Source organism: Gymnoscopelus microlampas (assembly GCF_963454915.1).
Source record: "Gymnoscopelus microlampas genome assembly, chromosome: 8".
Classification (NCBI taxonomy): domain Eukaryota; kingdom Metazoa; phylum Chordata; class Actinopteri; order Myctophiformes; family Myctophidae; genus Gymnoscopelus; species Gymnoscopelus microlampas.
The window spans coordinates 50,600,938-50,621,827 of NC_139945.1; the positions used below are offsets into that span (position 1 = coordinate 50,600,938).

At 41.6% G+C, this 20,890-nt stretch overlaps 1 pseudogene across 1 annotated transcript; it reads left to right on the forward strand.

Moving 5' to 3' along the window:
- The first annotated feature begins 6,442 nt into the window (after positions 1–6,442).
- Positions 6,443–15,373, forward strand: LOC311050627 (high-affinity choline transporter 1-like; annotated as a pseudogene). The gene is made up of 8 exons (XR_014602889.1): positions 6,443–6,626; positions 7,916–8,027; positions 8,939–9,094; positions 9,812–9,960; positions 11,504–11,638; positions 13,852–14,005; positions 14,170–14,387; positions 14,819–15,373. The product of XR_014602889.1 is annotated as a high-affinity choline transporter 1-like (transcript).
- The last annotated feature ends 5,517 nt before the right edge of the window (positions 15,374–20,890 follow it).

A 20,890-nucleotide genomic window follows, 5' to 3' on the forward strand; every position in this document is an offset into this window, starting at 1 on the left:
TTCCAGTGCACTGAACATTGCACAGTATGAATGACCGCACAGGCTCTAGGTGGGGGAGTGGGGTTGATAGAGTTGAGTAGAGTAGAGCCTTGATTGGCTTTAAGACCCTCAGACGTAGGATGGAGTCGTAGGATGGACAGGCGTCTGGCTGTCATAATAATAAGTTGTTGTTCATCTTATGGTGTCCTTGTGTACAATTCTCGGTTCCATAAGCAAGTCATTCCTTCGATATCATAGGGACATGTGCTCGGTTTTATCTGTGACAGGATGACAGCTGACAAAGGGAATTAGTGACGATGTCAGGTCATGCAGAGATATCAGTCATCGTACAGAGATACAGGTCATTAGGACATTAAACACACCATTTGACATTAAAGCACAAAGCGTTGACCAAGACATGTTTTTACTGATTGGAAACATATGGAGCCGGCACCAGATAGCAAATATGGAGCCAGCTACATGGCCTTGGTAGGGAAAGTATAGTAGAGTTACAGAAAGCATGTTTAAAAGACTGAAGTACAGGCCCAAAAAGACATCACTATATTAATTTGACTGGTTAGATTGATATTAGATCATATCAATCTGGTCCACAAAACATATCCATCAGGGGCCTTGCAGCAGGTTGAAGCCCCTGGGCAGATATAGGTATTGCCACCACGCTTTTCAAAGCTGAAGTCAGTTTCTTGTTGAGGTCCCATGCTGACCTCCTCTGTTGATTAAATCCATGATAGCAACCACATACAGTGAGGAATGTTGTGCCCTAGGCAGGATTTTACCTTGAGCCCCCACCCCATAGCCTATTATTTAATAATACATAAGGATATTTTTCACAAACACAAATAACTAGGACATCGTGTAAAATAGCCTACAAAAGCCAAATTACAATTTAATCCAGAGGGATTTACAGTAAGCAACATAAACACAAGGTAATACATCAAATGCATAGAGATAGTGTAGTGCCTCAGTAACCTATAGGGTCATAGGTAAACCAATAAGCTATCATCAGTCTAAATATTATAATAATATAAAAAAATATATATATGTACATTGTAACTATACACACTATTAGGATGTCAAGTCAACAAATGAACCTGGCAGAAATTAAACTCGTTGCCATTCACATAGCACGTGGCTGTTGCATGTGCATGCATGTATGTGTACCATATGTTATATACTGTGCTGTACCATTGCCATTAATAAACAGGTTTCTGCACATCTAAGGATGAACACAGCACTGTTTACACTCTGGAATGCATCCTTCTAACAATACAGGTCTTACCATATCTTATGTAGTTAGGTTTGCAGAGGTGGGGACTTGGACTAAAGACTCAAGACTCAACTTGGACTCGAATCCCAATTTTGATGACTTTAGACTTGCTTGATAAAATCAAAAATAAACTTGGACTTGACTTGGACTTGAATGCCAAAGACTTGTGACTTGACTTGAACGCCAACGACTTGTGACTTAGCTTGACTTGAGCCCTCTTGAATTCAAGTCAAGAGGGCTCAAGTCAAGCCAAATATTAAAATGTTAAAAAAGTGTCCCATCAACAATTAATGTTATTGGTCAAAAAATCCCAGCCATCAGTGACAGCGCCTGTGCAGCAGCCTCACGTGTATGTTACCAAACAGACAACACACACGTGTTGTCTTGTTTGGTAACACCCTAACTCCTGCCCGTGGCTGCTGGAAGCCAGGTGGAAGAAATCGACATCATCAACTGGCGAAGGGCTTTGTCCTACTTGAGTAAAAGATGAACTATTTCTAAAATAAAGAAAATAAGGTCTTTTTAACGTGTAATTTGAGTTATAGAGAGCAATTATAATAATGTATTAAGGCATGTAGCCTAAGGCTTATTAGCAGGGATCCGTTTAAGTAAAAGTATCAATACTGCAGTGTAGAAATACTCTGTTAGAAGTAAAAGTCCGGAATTAAAAATCGACTTGAGTAAAAGTACTAAAGTATTGGTATCAAAATGTACTTAAAGTACCAAAAGTAGAAAGTACTCACTGTGCAGAACTCACAAGTTCAAAATGTATACAAATCTCACAATCGCACACACGGCTATTTTCAAATGGCGAAATGTAGGGCTGAAGTGGTTAATGTATGTTTTGTGATGATAATCTAAATCTGCAAAGTAGAACTAGTAACTAAAGCTGTCAAATAATTACAATAAAAGTACAACATTTGCCTCTGAGATGTAGTGGAGTAGCCTAGAAGTAAAGGAAATACTCCAGTAAAGTAAAAACACTTAAACATTTTACTTAAGTAGCCTACTTGAGTAAATGTACTTAGTTACTTTACAACATGTTACATGTGTATGAGGAAGTTTAAATACTTGGGAGGTGTGTTTGTTGGACGAGGCGACGCACAGCGCTTAAATAGTTGATGAGGGGCTCATATAGGCTTAAGGCTCATTAAAGTATCCCATGCCTACACAACTACATGGATATCTATTTGGAGGGATGTATAACGCTTGCAAGATAATACTCCACAGTTCACACCAAGGTAGATCATAAAACTGTAACTACTTACTATACTTGCTGCTGGACAATGCAACTTATTGGCTTTATTGGTTACGGCATGCATATGCCTATTGCCTAGCGACATTACGAACCTCTCACTCCGCTATACAGCTCCGAGATGAGGTTCCACTGCGAGCTTGACCGGAATCAGTGGAACGGCCGCAAAGGGTCCGTGGATTACCCTTTCGCCACATCGTATCCAAAAACTAATGGTAGTTTCCAAACTGTACAGATGTTTGAGGTATGGTCCAGCACCCTAACTTTTTGGTCCGCTCACGAAACAACCGTTTAAATCGCTTATTTAGTCAGCTCGTGGCCATGTTTCCCAATCAACCCCGAAACCCCCCTACGTCCGGTGCCAGTACTGCCCCGGTACGGCTACAATGGGAAACATGGACACAAGCTGACTAAATAAGCGATTTAAACGGTTGTTTCGCGAGCGGACCAAAGGGTTATGGTGCCGGACCAGACCTCAAACATCTGTACAGTTTGGAAACTACCATTAGTTTTTGGATACGATGTGACGAAAGGGTAATCCACGGACCCTTTGCGGCCGTTCCACCGATTCCGGTAAAGCTCGCAGTGGAACCTCATCTCGGAGCTGTATAGCGGAGTGAGAGGTTCTTAATGGGGCTAGCACATGCATTCTCCTTACAATTGTTGCCAACAATTTGGTATTTTGTATTTACTAGTATTTCAACCTTATTCAACCTTTTTCGTGTCAAGGACCACCAAATTGACACATATTAGCCCAGGGACCCCCATTTGAAAAGAGATGCCAGGGGTCCCAATCTACACTGTATCATCATGATTGGTGTTCATTTAACTCTGAGAGTGTACAAATGGAACCAAATGGACCTGTTAAGGTCCATTTGGTTCCATTTGTACTGTACACTCTCAGAGTTACAGACCCATGGGTCCATTTGGTGCCTAATCTATCATTTAGCTGGGGACCCCCTGGAACTCCCCCAAGGACCACTGGTGGTCCCTGGACCACTGGTTGAGAACCACTGCTCTAGGCTACACCATGCTATGATGGTGCTTAGGCTATGTCTCTGTAGGCTATGGTAGCCTTGGTCTTGGATCAAGGCTATCATAGATGTATTTTATCGATGACATTTGAATATGATCGTCTTGGGCTGCACAAATTGTCACTGGACATCCGCTTAAGTCTGTATTTCTCCGAACATGTACACATACAAAATATAAGGCGCTTAACCGGTAGCCCCGGATGTTAACTCGACATTCGGAGTCTTTGTGCAATGTGTTAGTCCACGTTTTTCAATAAATATGTGTTTTAATCCCGTCTGTGTCTGAACGCCATTCCCCTCCCCCTCGTTTACTTCCTACTTACATTGAGTGTAATACCGGCTTTCACCGGATGCGCACATTGAGGAATACGGGGAACATCCGACAGACGGCATTAAAACACAACATCTATTGAAAGATACGGACTAACACATTGAACAATGGTTCCTAATGTCGAGTTAACATCGGGGGCTACAGGGTCAGCACTTTATATGTTTTGTTTTGTTTTGTAGCTACGGAGAAGTACAGGCTTTCCGCGCGGATATCCAGTGAGAATTGGGGGGCTATCATAGATACGCAAGTAAAAGTAAGACTCGATCAAATACATCTATGATAGTCTTGATCATGGCTATGGTAAGGGACAGTAGGTCAGGGCCGCCGGGCACGCGCGGCATAAATAGGCAGTTTTTTTTTTTGCAGCAGTGGCACGTTATGTTTAATCAAACTACAAGTTCACCTAACGCAGTTTTTCTCAACCTTTTCAGCCGGTGACCCCCCAAAATAATCATATTTGAACTGGGGACCCGGACTCCCCACCCTGACAAACACTTAGTTTGACTCGCAGACCCCCCGCTAGGGGTGTGTGCTCACTCAGTGCATGCAATGGGTCTTACATTGCTCAAATGTAAGAAATCAAATTGCTGTAGGCCTACTTTTAGCGTTAAAATGGATGAAATTTTACCCATCATTCCTTGATTCTCACAGTACACATATTATGTCATGTGTATTTTGTAACTGTTGACAATGCAATGTTATATATTGGTGTGTGGGTTGTGTCGTGTGAGGGTACTGGGGGTGTGGCTAGTGGCTACGCCCCCCACCCCCATTTTTTTTATATCCTTGATTCTGACAGTCCATTGTTGGCAGCCCTGGTGGTGTGTTCTACCGTGTTACGCTGTATACGTAGTGTGGCCCTTATTTTTTAACTCTATGAGTGTGGCCTGAAGACATTTTCGGTGCCCAGCGTATACATCCAAAGACCGTCCAAACATAGCGTATCTGATACGCTGATATGCATCTGATACGCAGGAGGAGGGGCTGGGGGCAGCACGAATGTGGATTTCAACTGTCTGTCTGACTGAGGTGAAGGCTTCCATGTGTGGCTATTGTCTTTCTTGAGGTGATAATTAATGGCTGCTGGTGAAGGAATTCACACATTAACTCTACGACCTACCATTCACATTGAACGTAGGTCACTGAAGTGAGTAGCTACTTAATTAGTATTCAAATTGCGCGTCATAGCTTTCAATTTGTGTCTTCAATGCCAAGTTAATACTATTCTGTAATATATACAGGAATGCTCGCTGTTAACACTGCTATTATATCTGATAAGCCTAATCAGCATTTATTTATAACAATCATTGCACGCTTCCATGGTAATAATAATGTACTTTAACATTAGAAACAGTAGAACATCAGTACAAAGCATATTGTAATTGTACTCTGTGTTACTGCGAAACTGGGCCTGAGACTGGCCGATGCTGTGCGGGGCACAAACGCGCGCGGAGCGCGTGCAATCTTTTGTCATTAATTGATTATATACACGCGCGCGTGCCGTGCGTGTGGGAGGGACTAGAGAGGGAATAGTTATAGTATACCCTCCAAAATAAATCTAGAACACACACCACTGCTGAGCAGCAGCACACACCATGGAGTGGCGCGCTGCCCGCATCAGAGAAATTGCACGTCAGAGAGAGACACGCTACATCCATTTGGTGTCTGGCTTAATTTATTACAGAACCTTGTCGGGCTTTTGCCGGGCCGGCTGGAATTTTGGGCCCGTGTGGCTCTATGAGAGAGATCCATCCATACCGTAGCCTAATACCCATAGGCATAGCCTACCCTATAGCAGTGGTTCTAAACCTGTGGGTCGGGACCCCCAGGGGGTCCCCACATGATTTTTTTTAGGGTCCCCAGATGACAGTACTTCATTTAAGGACTTTTAAGACCTTTTTAAGCAGGAAAAAATAAGAGAAACAACTTTATTAAGAGAATAACTATTTAAAGGCAAAAAACTAAGCAAAGGAAAACATAAAAATGAAAAGGCAGAAAGATGGGATTTGAATTGGGCAGGGAAAGCGAGTCTGAAAAGGTGGGTTTTGACTTTGAGGGAGGCTTAGTTAGACCCAAAGGGGTTTGGGGGGCACGATTTTGACATTCGTTAGGTAGTTTGAAGACACCACATTTGGTGTAACACCATACAATGGCTAGTCACAGCTTTTAGAGACGAGTTACATGGTAGAATAATTGCACATAATGGACAAGCCTTTACTGCAACTACAGCAATGTTGGCAAATCAGACTGAACAATGTAAAACGGACCCAACCCCTATCTGATAAGTATCAGTCTGGAACAGAAATGATCTCTTTCATGGGTGCCTGATGACCTGATTTTTTACTTCTTACAACTTATAGTTTTTCACTGCATTCTATTCTATTTCTATTGATGTAATGTTTTTTATATATTAATCATGCTTCTTTTACTGACGATCTGTATGTATGAATGTATGGCAACTGGAGCTGTTGAACAGAACACATTTCTTTCGGGATTGATAAAGCATCTGTCTGTCTGTCTGTCTGTCTGTCTGTCTGTCTGTCTACAGTTTGACAATGGCTCTAGACATAGCTGGGTTGGTAGGACTGTTGGTCTTCTATGCTCTGATCCTGGCAATGGGTATCTGGGCCTCTAAGAAGTCCAGAAAGGAGGAGAAGAAATGTGTGGGCTCCAGGAGTGAAGTCACCATAATAGGGGGGCGTAACATGAATATTTGGGTTGGAATCTTCACAATGACAGGTGAGTGTGTAATTTGTGTTTGTTTGCCTGTGCACATGGCTTAGAGTCGATCTGAATGAGATTGCAAAGAATATTGAATTAAATACTGAGATGGCGATTAAGAACGATATAAAATATCATACTATTAGAACCCATGGCAAGGGCCATGGAGTGCCACTCAGCATTGTGAGGGCTTTGTGCCGGGTCTCACAGCACACCAGTAATCCAACCGGGTCCACACTTGGTACAAATATTGCTCAGTACAGCAGATTATGGCAAATTTCCAAAGAACCGTTCACTTTGTCATAGGTGATTTTTACCCCTGCCTCCAGGAAATATATGAAGATATATTTTTATTTATGCAACATATGTTTCTCGTGACATATTCGGAATTGGCCGCCTGCATATATGTCTCTACATATATGTACATATATGTGGCATATATGTGGACATAATATAAGCTATATATGAGACATAAAAGACAAAAAAAAAGACTACACATTTCCTATGCACTTTGTGATGCAAGCATGAAATGTGGCACAAATACTCTCTAAGGGCCACTCTTATGGAAAAGGCGCTGGCCACTCAAAAATCCAAGATGGCGCCCTTTTTTTCAAGATGGCCGCCAACTTAGCAGAGCAGATAGTGATATAATCTTTCAGGTTGTTTACAAGGATGAAATTTGACACAAATACTCTCTAAGGGCCACTCTTATGGGAAAAGGCACTGGCAACTCTAAAGTCCAACACATCATTTACTAATATTACACATTCTCTACTCACACCATATCCACTACTCAAAAAAACACCTTCATTGCTCACTACATCTAAACAATGACCTTACTTTTGCCCCAATAAGCAAGCATAAGGAACGGAGGGGGAGACCAAAAAGGGGAGGGGGGATGGGGGGTTTGTCCGTCGATTATGTCATCCGTCAGGTTGAGCTCTGAGCTCAACCTGACGTACCTGACGTACGTTCACCGCTTCCCTCTGGAGGATGAATAGCCTCTTGGCCCTAATCACGCATAAGAAACGTGTCAAACTATGAATGCACTGAATGCTCTGACATAAAGAACATACCAGTTACCCCCGACTTACGTCAATCCCTACTATGTACGCCACTTAACACAACACTGCTAACACACAGAAATTGTTCACATGCCCGAAGGGCACTCCCCCCCCCCCCCCCCCCAGTATATCTTATTATTATTGTGTGTGTGTGTGTGTGTGTGTGTGTGTGTGTGTGTGTGTGTGTGTGTGTGTGTGTGTGTGTGTGTGTGTGTGTGTGCGCGCGTTTGTGTGTGCGAACAGCTACCTGGGTTGGAGGAGGCTACATTTTGGGAACTGCTGAGGCTGTATACTCCCTCTCGTGGTCTTATCTGGGCCTTACTACCCCTTTCCTTTTTAATCAACTTCCTCATAGGTAAGAAACATGTCTATTCATTCTAAATTCAATGAAAAGCATCCTCACAAAAATGTCACAAATAATTAAAAAAAACATTCGACAGAGCAGACGGAAACGGAAATCTTGGATTGACGTTATTTCCGTATCCGGGTGTGTTACGATGAAATCACTACGAGAGATGAAGGACGGGGAAATCTTTTATAAAATCAAATAAAACAATGAGTTCGTTTTTTACGTCAGTGGCAGTACACAAGTTAAGAAGATTAGTTAACATTCTTTGAAAAGTTAAGTTTTTTTCCCATTCCAAGTTACTATGACTGCCTTTCAAAGTTTGCGAGTCGCATGTCACCCTGACTGCACTCAATATTGAGTGCAAATTATGTGGGAATTGTTGGCTGTCATATTTTACCGGACAGGGAAATGGAAGGTAATGACAGACTGGACTCTACAATGCCCAGCCGTTTCTCTCTCTGTCAACTCGGCTGGGGCAAAAATGTTCCCCCTCGGAATGCAAAGATAAACAACAGCGTTACGTGGCTTCCCTCGGACGTCCACATGTGCAGTAGTAATATAATGAAATAGCGCTAGAATCGCGATACGGTTTGCAATTTTGATACACTGTATTGAACGTCAAATTCAATTCATTTTCGGTACATATCGAGTATTGACAGCCTTAATATGTAATGTCTTTCATATGTATACATATGTATCACAATGTTTTAAATTGGCTGTGCATTTCGTTTAAGACTTTGCTGTGTTCTTCTTCTATATTAGTCTTACTCTCTGCCAGCACTCTCATCACCATGAACATGGATTATCCTCCCATCACTGGCAGTGTTGTCTGGTGTTGGAAACATCTTCTATTGCAGGTGTTGGCTGTGCACATGTGTTTCAAATTACTCTATTCTATTCATGCTCTGTCCCAACAGGAGGCTTGTTCTTTGCTAAGCCAATGAGGTCTCAGTGTTTTGTGACAATGATGGATGCTTTTCAGCATCGTTACGGCAACACTATCACCACAATCCTTCTGCTTCCCATTCTGATATGTGACGTGCTTTGGGTGGCCTTCATCCTGGTATGCTTGGGTCAGTGATAATTTGTGTACTTCGACTACCAACCTACAAGTGGTATTAATTAATCATCTTTTGTATTTATCAACAAACATGGGGCCTATTATGTTAAGTTTGTCAATTGCTAATCTTATTGACAACTGATGATCCTAGAAAGTCTGAGGGCCCTATTTTGGCGCACAAGTTAGGCGATGCATTATTTGAGTGCAAACACGAGCTACTGGGTGGTGTTACAGCTCTGAATTAGTCTTGGGTGTGTTTAGGGTGCATCATCAGCACCCCCAAACTGCCCAAAAGCCCTTTTTAATCTTGTGTCCCACATTAGAATGAAACACAGTGAGAAAGTTACAATTATATACAATATTTAGCTATGATTTATATTCATACTGGTGTGCTATGTGTGATTGTATAGCTGTGTGTGTGTGTGTGTGTGTGTGTGTGTGTGTGTGTGTGTGTGTGTGTGTGTGTGTGTGTGTGTGTGTGTGTGTGTGTGTGTGTGTGTGTGTGTGTGTGTGTGTGTGTGTGTGTGTGTGTGTGTGTGTGTGTGTGTGTGGTAGGCAGACAGGCAACAGGCCTATAGTATTAATTGTTCATAACCTGATTTGGGGGAGTTAGCTTCCTGGGAGTTACTGCTCTTGGTAAATGGAGCTTTTGTATGGTGCTTACATCCAAATCACTTTACAATGTTACATTCAACCATTCACACACTGATATATTGTGCTTTTTTTTCAGGTGGGACAGTCAGTGTAATGCTTGATCTTCCTTCGTCCTACTCCATCATCCTGTCTGCAGCCGTTGCTGTCACCTACACACTACTGGGAGGGATTTATTCAGTTGCCTACACTGATGTCATTCAGCTCGTGTTCATCTTCATCAGCATGGTGAATACTGCCTATTGCAAACAGCCTGGTGATTAAACCCTTCCACTTCACGTAGGGGTCTAAGTAGGTCGGAGACGCTTATTGTCCTTATCAGCCAGAGCGCGGGAATCTATCCCCATTTCACATTGCGCTAGACCCCTGGGAGACCCCTGGAATGCTGAGGTGGAGTGCAACACCTACCATCGGCTCCCAGTACTTACCAATCATACGTTGAGTTGGTAGATCCCGGGATCGCCCCCCATGACCTTGCGGTCGATAGGCGAGTGCTCTACCAATTGAGCTAAAGCTGGGGAACATTGAACTGCAAGGGGGCGGGGAAACAAAGAGGGGGGAGAAGGGGGAAGAAGAAAAAGAGAAGAAAGAAGGGAAAAGGAGAGAAATGTTGAGAAAAGGGAATTGATGCAATTCTAACTCAGCTTCATGTAAAATCCTGCTGCAAGCGATTATGTATCAGAATATTTTCAAATGGCGATGAAATGTTAAAACTAGCATTTCTAAGAAGGGGAAGTACATGTATGAATCCCAATGTCGCCAGTTCGATCCCCGCTTCGACCAAAAGTAACCTAACACTAACAAGTGCTCATGCTGTGTTTTAGATAATTTTACACAATGACAAATGTGATGTGAAATGTAAATACTGTAAGTGTAAGTGTCTCTCCACACCAAGAACGATAACTGTAAATGGTTTTCAAAAGCTCAACTTTGCTTGACTCTTGACATTATTCTTACAGATGGTTTTGGTAGGAACAAGTCAATAGGCTACAGCTGTAGAAACATTGTGCTATTAGACTGTTACAAATATACTCCCTATCTATCTCTCATGCACACTGCACACATATAGGCTGTACATTTAATAATGACATCAAATTGCATGATAATGAAGCGCCCTAACAGTCCGCCAGGGGCTGGGTAATCACCATGAAAGGGATTCATTTGTAAAATAATTGGATCTGACAGGACCTGGATGGATGGATAAAGAGGAGGGGTAACGTCATTTAAGCCTTTATTTAGGTTTCCGTTGGCTGACGAGGAAGTAGGGAGACATGGGGTCAAAAGTAACCCTTTTTACGTTTTCCTTCATATTTCACAGACTACTGGAAATATAATAGTCATATTTTTTATATAAGAAACATCTATATGTGCCATAATTAATACTGCCATTTATATGATTTTACTAATAAGGACAAGACTCAAATATTACTTTTAATGCAATAAGTCAGAGTGTTACAATTGCCCCCGTGGCGGGGCAATTGTACACTGTAAAAATAAGTAATATTAACCCACTATACCTCAAATAAAAGCACATCTCTAATCACATTACTGCTGTGGTATTTAATGTTACTTGAGTTTTACCCGTACTTTACTTTTTTCCCGTATATAATTATAATTATTTTACAAGTCAGGTGTTGTAGGTAAGCATATTTAAAATAGTCTATGTTTTATTTAAATGTAATTTTACTTTTTTACACCTTTGTGCCTTTCTTTCTTTCTTTCTTTCTTTCTTTCTTTCTTTCTTTCTTTCTTTCTTCCTTTCTCCCTCCAGTGGCTCTGTGTTCCCTTCCTGCTTCTCAACCCATCATCATCTAATGTCACACTTACACCTTTACAATACCAGCCCTGGATAGGTGAGCTGAAGATGGAGGATGCTGGAAAATGGATTGATGAATTACTCTCATTGGTTAGTTGTTGCTTTTTTTTGTGCTATATATCTACTGTGTTTACATATCCACGTGTGCACTTACTGTGTGCACTCACTGTGTGCACTCACTAAACAAAGGAGCTGAAGCTCCTTTGTTTAGACCTGAGAGTGATATTACTGCTATAATTTTAAATACTAAGCTTGAGTAAAGAGTACACTTTCTTATCTTAGAAAATAGTTCAATTCTGAAAGGATTTCAAGTCAATTGGGATCAGCAATCAGTATGCCCCTGGTGCAATCAGTATGCACCTGGGTAAAACTGAATCCATCCTCTTTGGGTCTAGTACTAACCTTAGCAACGCTGAGAGCTTCACAATCAAAGCGTGTGATGATGTTATCACAAGAAAGGAGGAAATTACCTACCTGGTTTCCCTCTCAGGTGACAAAATGGCCGAAAAAGTGATCAAAAGGTCAACACGCTTTTGTATAGATTTCCCCTCTAGTCAGTATGAATACCTTGTTGATGCTGGCAGGGGACCTCATACAAGCTCATTATTATGAATTATGCATATCATGCATGCTCCTCATGGTATCACAACACCACCAAGGCCTTGAAAACAAGGCTTCAAATATCCCAAAACAAACTAGTAAGGCTACTTCTTGGCCTCAAACACCAAACCCATCTAACCCTGCTCACTTTGCTAGGGTTGGATGGCTTAGGGTTGAGGACAGAGCACAGCAACTTACAATGGGCCTGGTCTACAAGATACGCCACAACATTGGGATCCCCCTGTATTTGTCAAAATACTTCCAAAACGTAAATGACCACAAGTCCACGATCATAACACCAGAGGCAGCTCCACCGATCATGTTCAACCCAGATTTGGCTCAACAAAGGGAATGAACTCGTTCTCATGCTATTCAACAAAAATGTGGAATGCCCTACCAAAAGGAGTTAAGGAGTGTAAAACCCTACTCACTTTCAAGACTGCCCTAAAGAAACACCTTCAGGAGGCTGCAATTCGAAAATGGCCCTTGTCAAAGTCTTAACCTACCTTTGAAAAAATAATAATTAAAAAGGTAGTTGTTTTTTTTTACTTTAAAAAAAAAGTGGTTATTGTTTTGAAGCATTAATCATATTATATTCATTGATACCACATTTCTTGAAGCCTATAACTGTAATACCAATAATTAAAGTCAATAATTTAAGTAGCTATTCTTTGTAAAGTGATGTAGGTTACTGTAGTTAATTCATTAACTGCCAGAATAAAACATTGTCTGTAGCCGACCTTTCCAGCGTTTCTGAGCATTTTGACTAACTTTCAACTTTTATTTTTGTTTTACTTTTACTTTCAAGAGCCACAGAATATCTTGCGATCATCAGATTTTCATGTTATTGCCATAGACTAGAGGTTTAGTCATGCCAGTTAAAGTCATGATCCAGTCTGACTGGAAACAAGGGTCAGAGATATGTACTTGTACTACGTGCAAGTAGTTCCAGCCCAATTCACCACAACCAGTCCAAACCCTATATTGCCATGAAAGTGATTAAGCATAATCTGACTTTTGTAATGTGTGAATTCACGCCACAAGTAAAGTACTACATCTTGGAACCCATAGAAACAATTGGAATATGTAATGTTTCAAAAAGTCCACTCTACCCCTGAGCCACTGCCACCCCAGAGATCTCTGTATTTGTCAGTCCTTGTCCCTTCTATTCCCATGTATGGAGATACCTGATGTCATGAGTATATGTCAAATTGCCCATATATGGGCATACTGATATAACTATTCATCTTGGTGGGCAATATGGCCAAAATATCATGGGTGCGTTTGGAAATACAGCACTGAGCGCACTGGCCAATACAAACTAATAGGCGAGTGCGCTCCGGTGTGCAATTTCCGAACGCACCCCTAATCACGATTTTTGTGTGGCACAATTTATTCTTCATGTTGGTTTTTAGGATTATTATTATTTTATTATGATTATTAATGAAGTATATGATGATGCACTATATGTATATGAGTATAAACCAAGATGGGTTTTGATCTTAATTGTCAGTCTTTGATGAGGGTTGTGTGGATGATTTACAATGATTATTTTTTTTGCAATGATGATTCTAAAGCGTGTGTGTGTGTGTGTGTGTGTGTGTGTGTGTGTGTGTGTGTGTGTGTGTGTGTGTGTGTGTGTGTGTGTGTGTGTGTGTGTGTGTGTGTGTGTGTGTGTGTGTGTGTGTGGGGGGGTGCTTTAGTCTCTGGGAGGACTGTGCTACCAGGCTTTCTATCAGAGGATCCTTTCTGCTGCATCACCTGCTCAGGCTCAGATCACCTGCTTTGCTGCAGCTGTCCCCGCTGTCATCATGGGAATTCCCTCAGTCATCATAGGAGCAGTGGCTTCTACTGCAGGTACGTTAAAAACACACATTGCACACACTGTTAAAGAATCAGTATTTATTTCCATATTGTTGTCATCATGATGATCAATGATAAAACATACATTGTGTCAGTGGACTGCCCTCTGCTGATCCACAGAGTATAAGACACAAACATGTTGAAGTTCATCTTCTCAGACTGGAACCAGACGCTGTACGGTCTTCCACCTCCGTTTGAGCGCGGGGAAGCAGGGAACGTGCTGCCACTGGCCCTGCAAAACTTCACCCCACACTGGGTGTCAGTGTTGGGTATTGGAGCCATAAGTGCAGCTGTCATGTCTTCAATGGACTCGGTCCTGCTTTCTTTTGCATCCATGTTCACTCATAATATCTACAAGAACCTTCTCCGGAAACAGGTTTGAAACTGTGTACAGTATATTGTATGTGCTTTTGTGTCTCTGTGAATGTGCGTGTGTGCACGTTTGTGTTTGTGTCTTTTTGAAGGTACGTAACCATTTACTGTGTCTCTATGCATGTGTCTGTGAGCACTTGTGTTTACGTGTCTTCATGTACTGTTGGTGTATGCGAGTAAGAGACGGAGAAAAAAAAAGGCAAACAACGTTTCTCACTTAGAGTTCTTCTCAGTGACCATGGAGTTTAAACACTTCTAAGAGCAAACAAAGATGGGTTTAGGCACCAGAAGAAGCTCAGACAGCCAACAGGCAAGACTGTTGTGCAGTCAGAAATAAGACACAGTCAGACAGCAAATACTTAGATCTTATGATGCATGCATGTTTCTGGGGTTACATCTTATTTAATATCAAGTCTTTTCTCACTCTCTTTCAAGGCATCAGACAAGGAGTGTGCATGGGTGATCCGCATAAGCGTTCTGCTGGCAGGCTTGGCTGGCACAGGTCTGGCCTTCTCTGGGGAAGGTGTCATGGCTCTCTGGTTGATGAGTGCCGACCTGCAGTACTGCATGATATTCCCCCAGATCGTCTGTGTCCTGCATTGTATCCGCGCCAATGGATATGGTGCAGCTGCCGGCTTCATCCTGGGGACTTTGCTTAGACTTTTGAGTGGGGAGCCAATGCTCCACCTCCCCCCTGCCCTGGTATTCCCAGGTTGGAGGGAGGACGAGTTAACAGGGGAGATCCTCCAGTATTTTCCTTTCAGGACGTTGATAATGTTGCTAACCTTGCTCATCATTGTCTCATCCTCTTTGCTGGCACATGTGGTCTTCAGCCGCCATATGCTGCCTCGTTCCTGGGACCTCCTTGGTGTCATGAGGAAGGATGGGGATGCTATAGATTTAAGGCGTGTAAATGAAGTGAAGACAGAGGATGTTACTGCTACTACTGACAATTTGCTGGCTGCCTCCACCACCAGCTTGGAGGACTAGCTTTTTTGTAAATTGCTTTTGCTTCAACTGGTAATCCTACTATCAAATCACATTATTTGTGTAAGCTTTAAGGGTGTGCCGATATATATCATCCTGCGATAAATCGCAATATTAAAACGTGACGATACGTATCGTCGTGATGTCATGACTATTGTATCGCGATATTGTTTTTAAATTATTTTTTATTTTTTGAGGGGCTAATGTTAGAGTTCTTACTGTATGTTATATTAAATGTGTTATATGAAATATATCCTTAATCATATTCCATCATATTCAAGGGCTTTTGAAGAGAAATGAGACAAACTCCAGTCACTTTCAGTTTAGTGCTCTGTAGAGGGGAGGTGTGTGTGTCTGTGTCCAGCTGACGCTTGTTGACGCTTGTCAAAGTTATATGCATCAAGGCAATTCTGCTTGCACTGTCAAATAGGCCTACATCTAATCTATAGCATCAAAGCCATAGATTTTTTACAAGCGACCTTCTCTGGCTTATAGATATTTTGTTCAAGCTGTTGTTAATAACTAGGCTACATTTTTTTAGGTTGGTAAAGTCCACATGACAAGAATATAACTATGATTTTTGTAGAATTTATATTCATGCAGTATTTATATTACATTTGTTATTAGTGTCCATATGTACTCTGAAACAAAGGGGTGTATAGTGAGAACTTACTTCACTTGTTCCTTAAGCTATTTATTTTTGTGTGTAAAACACTTGTTTATGTGTTTTATAAACAAAGCAGTTTTAAACTGAAGATGATGGCCAATGTTGATAATAATTGAAAAAATACATATTTAATAATAATATTGTGTCGTATCGATATCGTGAGCCCAATATCATGTATCCATGTATGTATGAAATGAGTGTATCGGCACACCCCTAAAAGCTCTGTTTGGAGTTGGAGACGATTTTGAGGCTTTTGATAAGCCCATTCAACCTACCTTGTTAGAAATGGAAATTAAATGCAGTTAAAGTGTTTAACACAGCACCAAAGTCAGCTTGTGTCCTGTGGTTCAGTCTATTATCATCATTGTACTTCATAACGTGAATGTCTTGAAGTCAAATGATTACATTCTTATCTGCAACATCTAAGAGTGATGCATAGATTGGTAAACTACTTGTCAATAAGCAAGGGAATCATGATGTACCTGACATTTAATGGTATTTAAACAGCTGATGTTAACTGACTAATAGCTCCATGTATCTTAGATAACAGACCCCAGTCGCATCTACAGTAGGGCAAAATGTTGGGGCCTGATCAGGGCAGGAATCTCACAACGGCCACGATGGCCATGGCCCTCGTTGCCCCTCTGTTTTGCCGTGTACCCCTCGAAAGCTTAGATGCCCCACGGCCACAGTACGTAGCCTTGATGCCCCGCCTGCACTGCCCCAGCTGATCACATCAGCTGAGCACAACAAAACTGTCGTTGTTTACCCAAGGACAGGGTGGGTAGAGATTATGAAAAATGAATACAAATGTGTTGGATGACAGTTGATGATAACATTAATGTGTATTAGGCTATACTAAATGAATGATAAATAAAGTTAATCTTAAATTATTATTAATTAAGAAATTGCCATTGCTGCTCCCAGTTCTTGGTGCACTATAGCAAACGACATGATCAATGATGTCACTCTCACACTCACACTCATGTTAAACTTTGTTGAATATTGATCAGATTAGGACTAGTCATTCTTGTTATTAATTTAATGTTGGACATTTTCTATGTAAAGACTAAGGAGGTCTCAAGATTACACTGATTCTAGTGATCTGTCCAACCTGGGCTTATCACTGATCAAAGCAGTCAAAACAAATATGTAAATCACCCCGCTGCCTGGTGGGGATGCTAACAGATATTGTACATTTAGAGCTATTGACAGCTGGTGTGGAACCTGATCTCTGTGAGCATTCAGAGTGAGGGGAGTTACGGTGAGGGTGGGTGGCAGAATGTTTTCCTAAAATCGGCCTGCTGGTGGTGCTATAATAGGCCAATGTGAAAAGGATGTGGGAATGTGCGTGTAAAGTTTCACGGCAATCGGGCTGCATTCATGATTTGAGGCATTTTGTTCAAAACGACAAGACAGATCTGTCTTGATCACATGACTATAGAGATAATCTGTACCGATTTGCGTGATTGGACAAAATCTGTAGGAGTAATACAAAACAAATGTTTTGCAAAAATCGGGCCTCCTGGTGGTGCTATAACAGACCAATGTGAGGTTTCACGACAATCAAACAATGCATATGTTTTAGGCATTTTGTTGAAAACGGACCACTCCTGCAAACTTTATATGCCAATCTTGAATATGAAAAATCTGACTTTTGACTTTCTCAATACATTACACATTTAGGTTTTTGCAGTGACATTGTAACTCCACCCACCCAAAGTTGTATCTTTTTACTCAAAATGACATAAATTTCTTACGTACGGCTAAGAGTAAGACATCAGGACTTATAACAAAAGCTGAAAATCAACATAAAATTCTCCCTAAAGATAACAAACAGAACAGCACCAGTCCAGAGCCATGCGTAATGACTCTGGACTGGACTGGTGCTGTGTTCAGCCTACTGGCAGCATGCACAATATTTGGCACTGATCGGCCCAGTGGTTTGTGAGATTAGCTCTAGACAGGTAGACACGCACGCACGCACGCACACACACACACACACACACACACACACACACACACACACACACACACACACACACACAAACCCTCTTCTAGACAGCTAAAAAAAGGTCTAACCACCACATTCACTATGTGTCACATGTGATATTGACAGTGGAATAATGTGAAATATGTGGCTTTGAACAAATGCAAAACACCTGATGAACCTGGCTTCTAATTCACTCTTGGTTGCCTATGAAGTACTTATTTTGATATGAGTCTTAAAGAAGAAAATGTTTTTCTCAGGACCCTGGAATGTTGCTAATGTTTCAACCTTAGTGAGTGCCAGTGTTCCTGTCAGATCAAATCACATACAAATGTTTTTGCATTGTCTATGTACAGCACAATTTGTGCCGTAGGCCTACATATAGATCATATACTGTTTGTGCTGCTGAAACAGGATAGGATAAGAATATTCCTTTATGACCAATAAACAAACTGTCAGTGTTCTTTCAGCTATTCATTGCAAGTTGAGCACTAAACTCACCTATGCCTGAAGCTATAGTTCTCTCAAGTTCTCAGTATAACTGGTATTCAAGTACAAGTTATCTAAGTTATCTACTCTGCCTGGAGACTCTAAGTGAGACTCTTCTTTGTTTCCTATAGCCTTGTTTCCTCAATGCATCCTCATCGGGCACGGATCAAGGTCTCTCAGGGCCGTGGGAATACACCAAATCAAAGAGCCCCTCAACATTAATCACACAACATGGGTTGCGTTGGTGCACCCAGCGAATTGACTTTAAGTCATTTTGGATCAGACCATCAGACCATATCTAATCTAATGATCCACTGGTAGGTTAGGTAGGTACACAAAGAAATATATTCTGTGGATGAAGTTTGATCCAGGGGTGCTATATATTAATAGATATATTTTTTACATCCACTTGTCTTGTTCAGTGAAACAGATACAGGACGTGGGGACACTCGCAACTTTAACATAGCTTAATCCCTTAACTTTATCATACTGTATGAAGACTTATGACTTTGTCATAAGTGTTCATCAGATTTCCTTGTTATTGCCATAGAGGTTTGGTCATGCCAGTTATAGATAACCCAGTCTGACTGGAACCAAGGGTCCGAGATATATTCTCTGCCATGTCCATGCAAGTAGTTCCAGCCCAATCCACCAAAACTAGCCCAAAACCTATACTGTATTGCCATAAAAGTGAATACGCATGACTTTTGGAACCGGCGAACGCAGGCCACATGAAAAGTACTACAACTTGGAGCCCATAGAAACAATTGCAATGTGTGTGTGTGTGTGTGTGTGTGTGTGTGTGTGTGTGTGTGTGTGTGTGTGTGTGTGTGTGTGTGTGTGTGTGTGTGTGTGTGTGTGTGTGTGTGTGTGTGTGTGTGTGTGTGTGTGTGTGTGTGTGTGTGTGTGTGTGTGTGTGTGTGTGTGTGTGCGTGCGTGCGTGCGTGCGTGCATGTGCTGAAGTCTTTGGGAGGACTGTGCTACCAGGCTTTCTATCAGAGGGTCCTTTCTGCCGCATCACCTGCTCAGGCTCAGATCACCTGCTTTGCTGCAGCTGTCCCCGCTGTCATCATGGGAATAGGCTCTATGCACAGCAGCCATATTGGGAATGAATTGGGCCCCTGCCTTACTTCCTTTACAGGTGTTACCAATAATACTAATTAAGGCTCTGTTCCATTTAGTGTGGCACAGTGGTTGTCTTATTTTCAAGGACCCCCATAACTCAGACACCCACCATAAGGGGCCATTTGGGAACCAAAATGGAGTGTTTCTAGTGAGCCAACATGCACGATATCAGCACCCTGACCAGAATGGAACAGAGCCTTCATTAGTATCATTGGTAACACCTGTGAAGGAAGTAAGAAGAGGCCCAATATCTTTCCAATATGGCTGCTATGCATAGAGCCTATTCCCTCAATCATCATATGAGCAGTGGCTTCTACTGCAGGTACGTTATAAACACACACACACACACACACACACACACTGCACACACTGTTGTCATCATGATGATCAATGATGAAACATTAATTTTGTCAGTGGACTGCCCTCTGCTGGTCCACAGAGTATAAGACACAAACATGTTGAAGTTCATCTTCGCAGACTGGAACCAGACAAAAACTTTACTAGCAGGCGTGCTGGTGAACCTTTTTTATGACCTTACAGAACTTTATGTACGGTATGCCTCATTTACTGTCATCTTTTTAGTATCATTTAGTATCATTACCGAAAGAGGGAAATAGGGAGAGGGATGGAGAGAGAGAGAGAGAGAGAGAGAGAGAGAGAGAGAGAGAGAGAGAGAGAGAGAGAGAGAGAGAGAGAGAGAGAGAGACTATAAACCCAGATAATGCTATGCTGGGTATACTGAAAGCAGAATATCATATTGTCCAGCTTCACATTGTTCAACTCCATTCCTAATATAGATCTGTTCCTTCCTCTGCTGAAGAGTAGATGATAAGTAAGGGATCTATTTCTATTATCCGATACCAATAGCTTATTTTTCATTATGTTGTAGTTTGTATTATAGCTATCATCATACTGTTTGTCCACTAGGCTAGGGGACTACTCCCATCTAGTGGACAAACAGTGCAACTGTAGAACTATAGTTAAAACCGCACAGGCTCCAGGTAGGGGGAGTGGGGCCTTGCAGAATGTTGAAGCTCCTGGGCAGATGGAGGCATTGCCACCACGCTTTTCAAAGTCAATTTCTTGTTGAGTTCCCATGCTGACCCCCTCTGTTAATTATCCATGATAGCAACCACATAGAGAGTGGAAATAAAATAAAAACACTTGTTTGTTTGCTTTGAGATTTTCTTCTGTCACATTATATGTTTTTCCGCAGCAAAGTCAAATGTAAAGAATAGTTGAGTCAAAG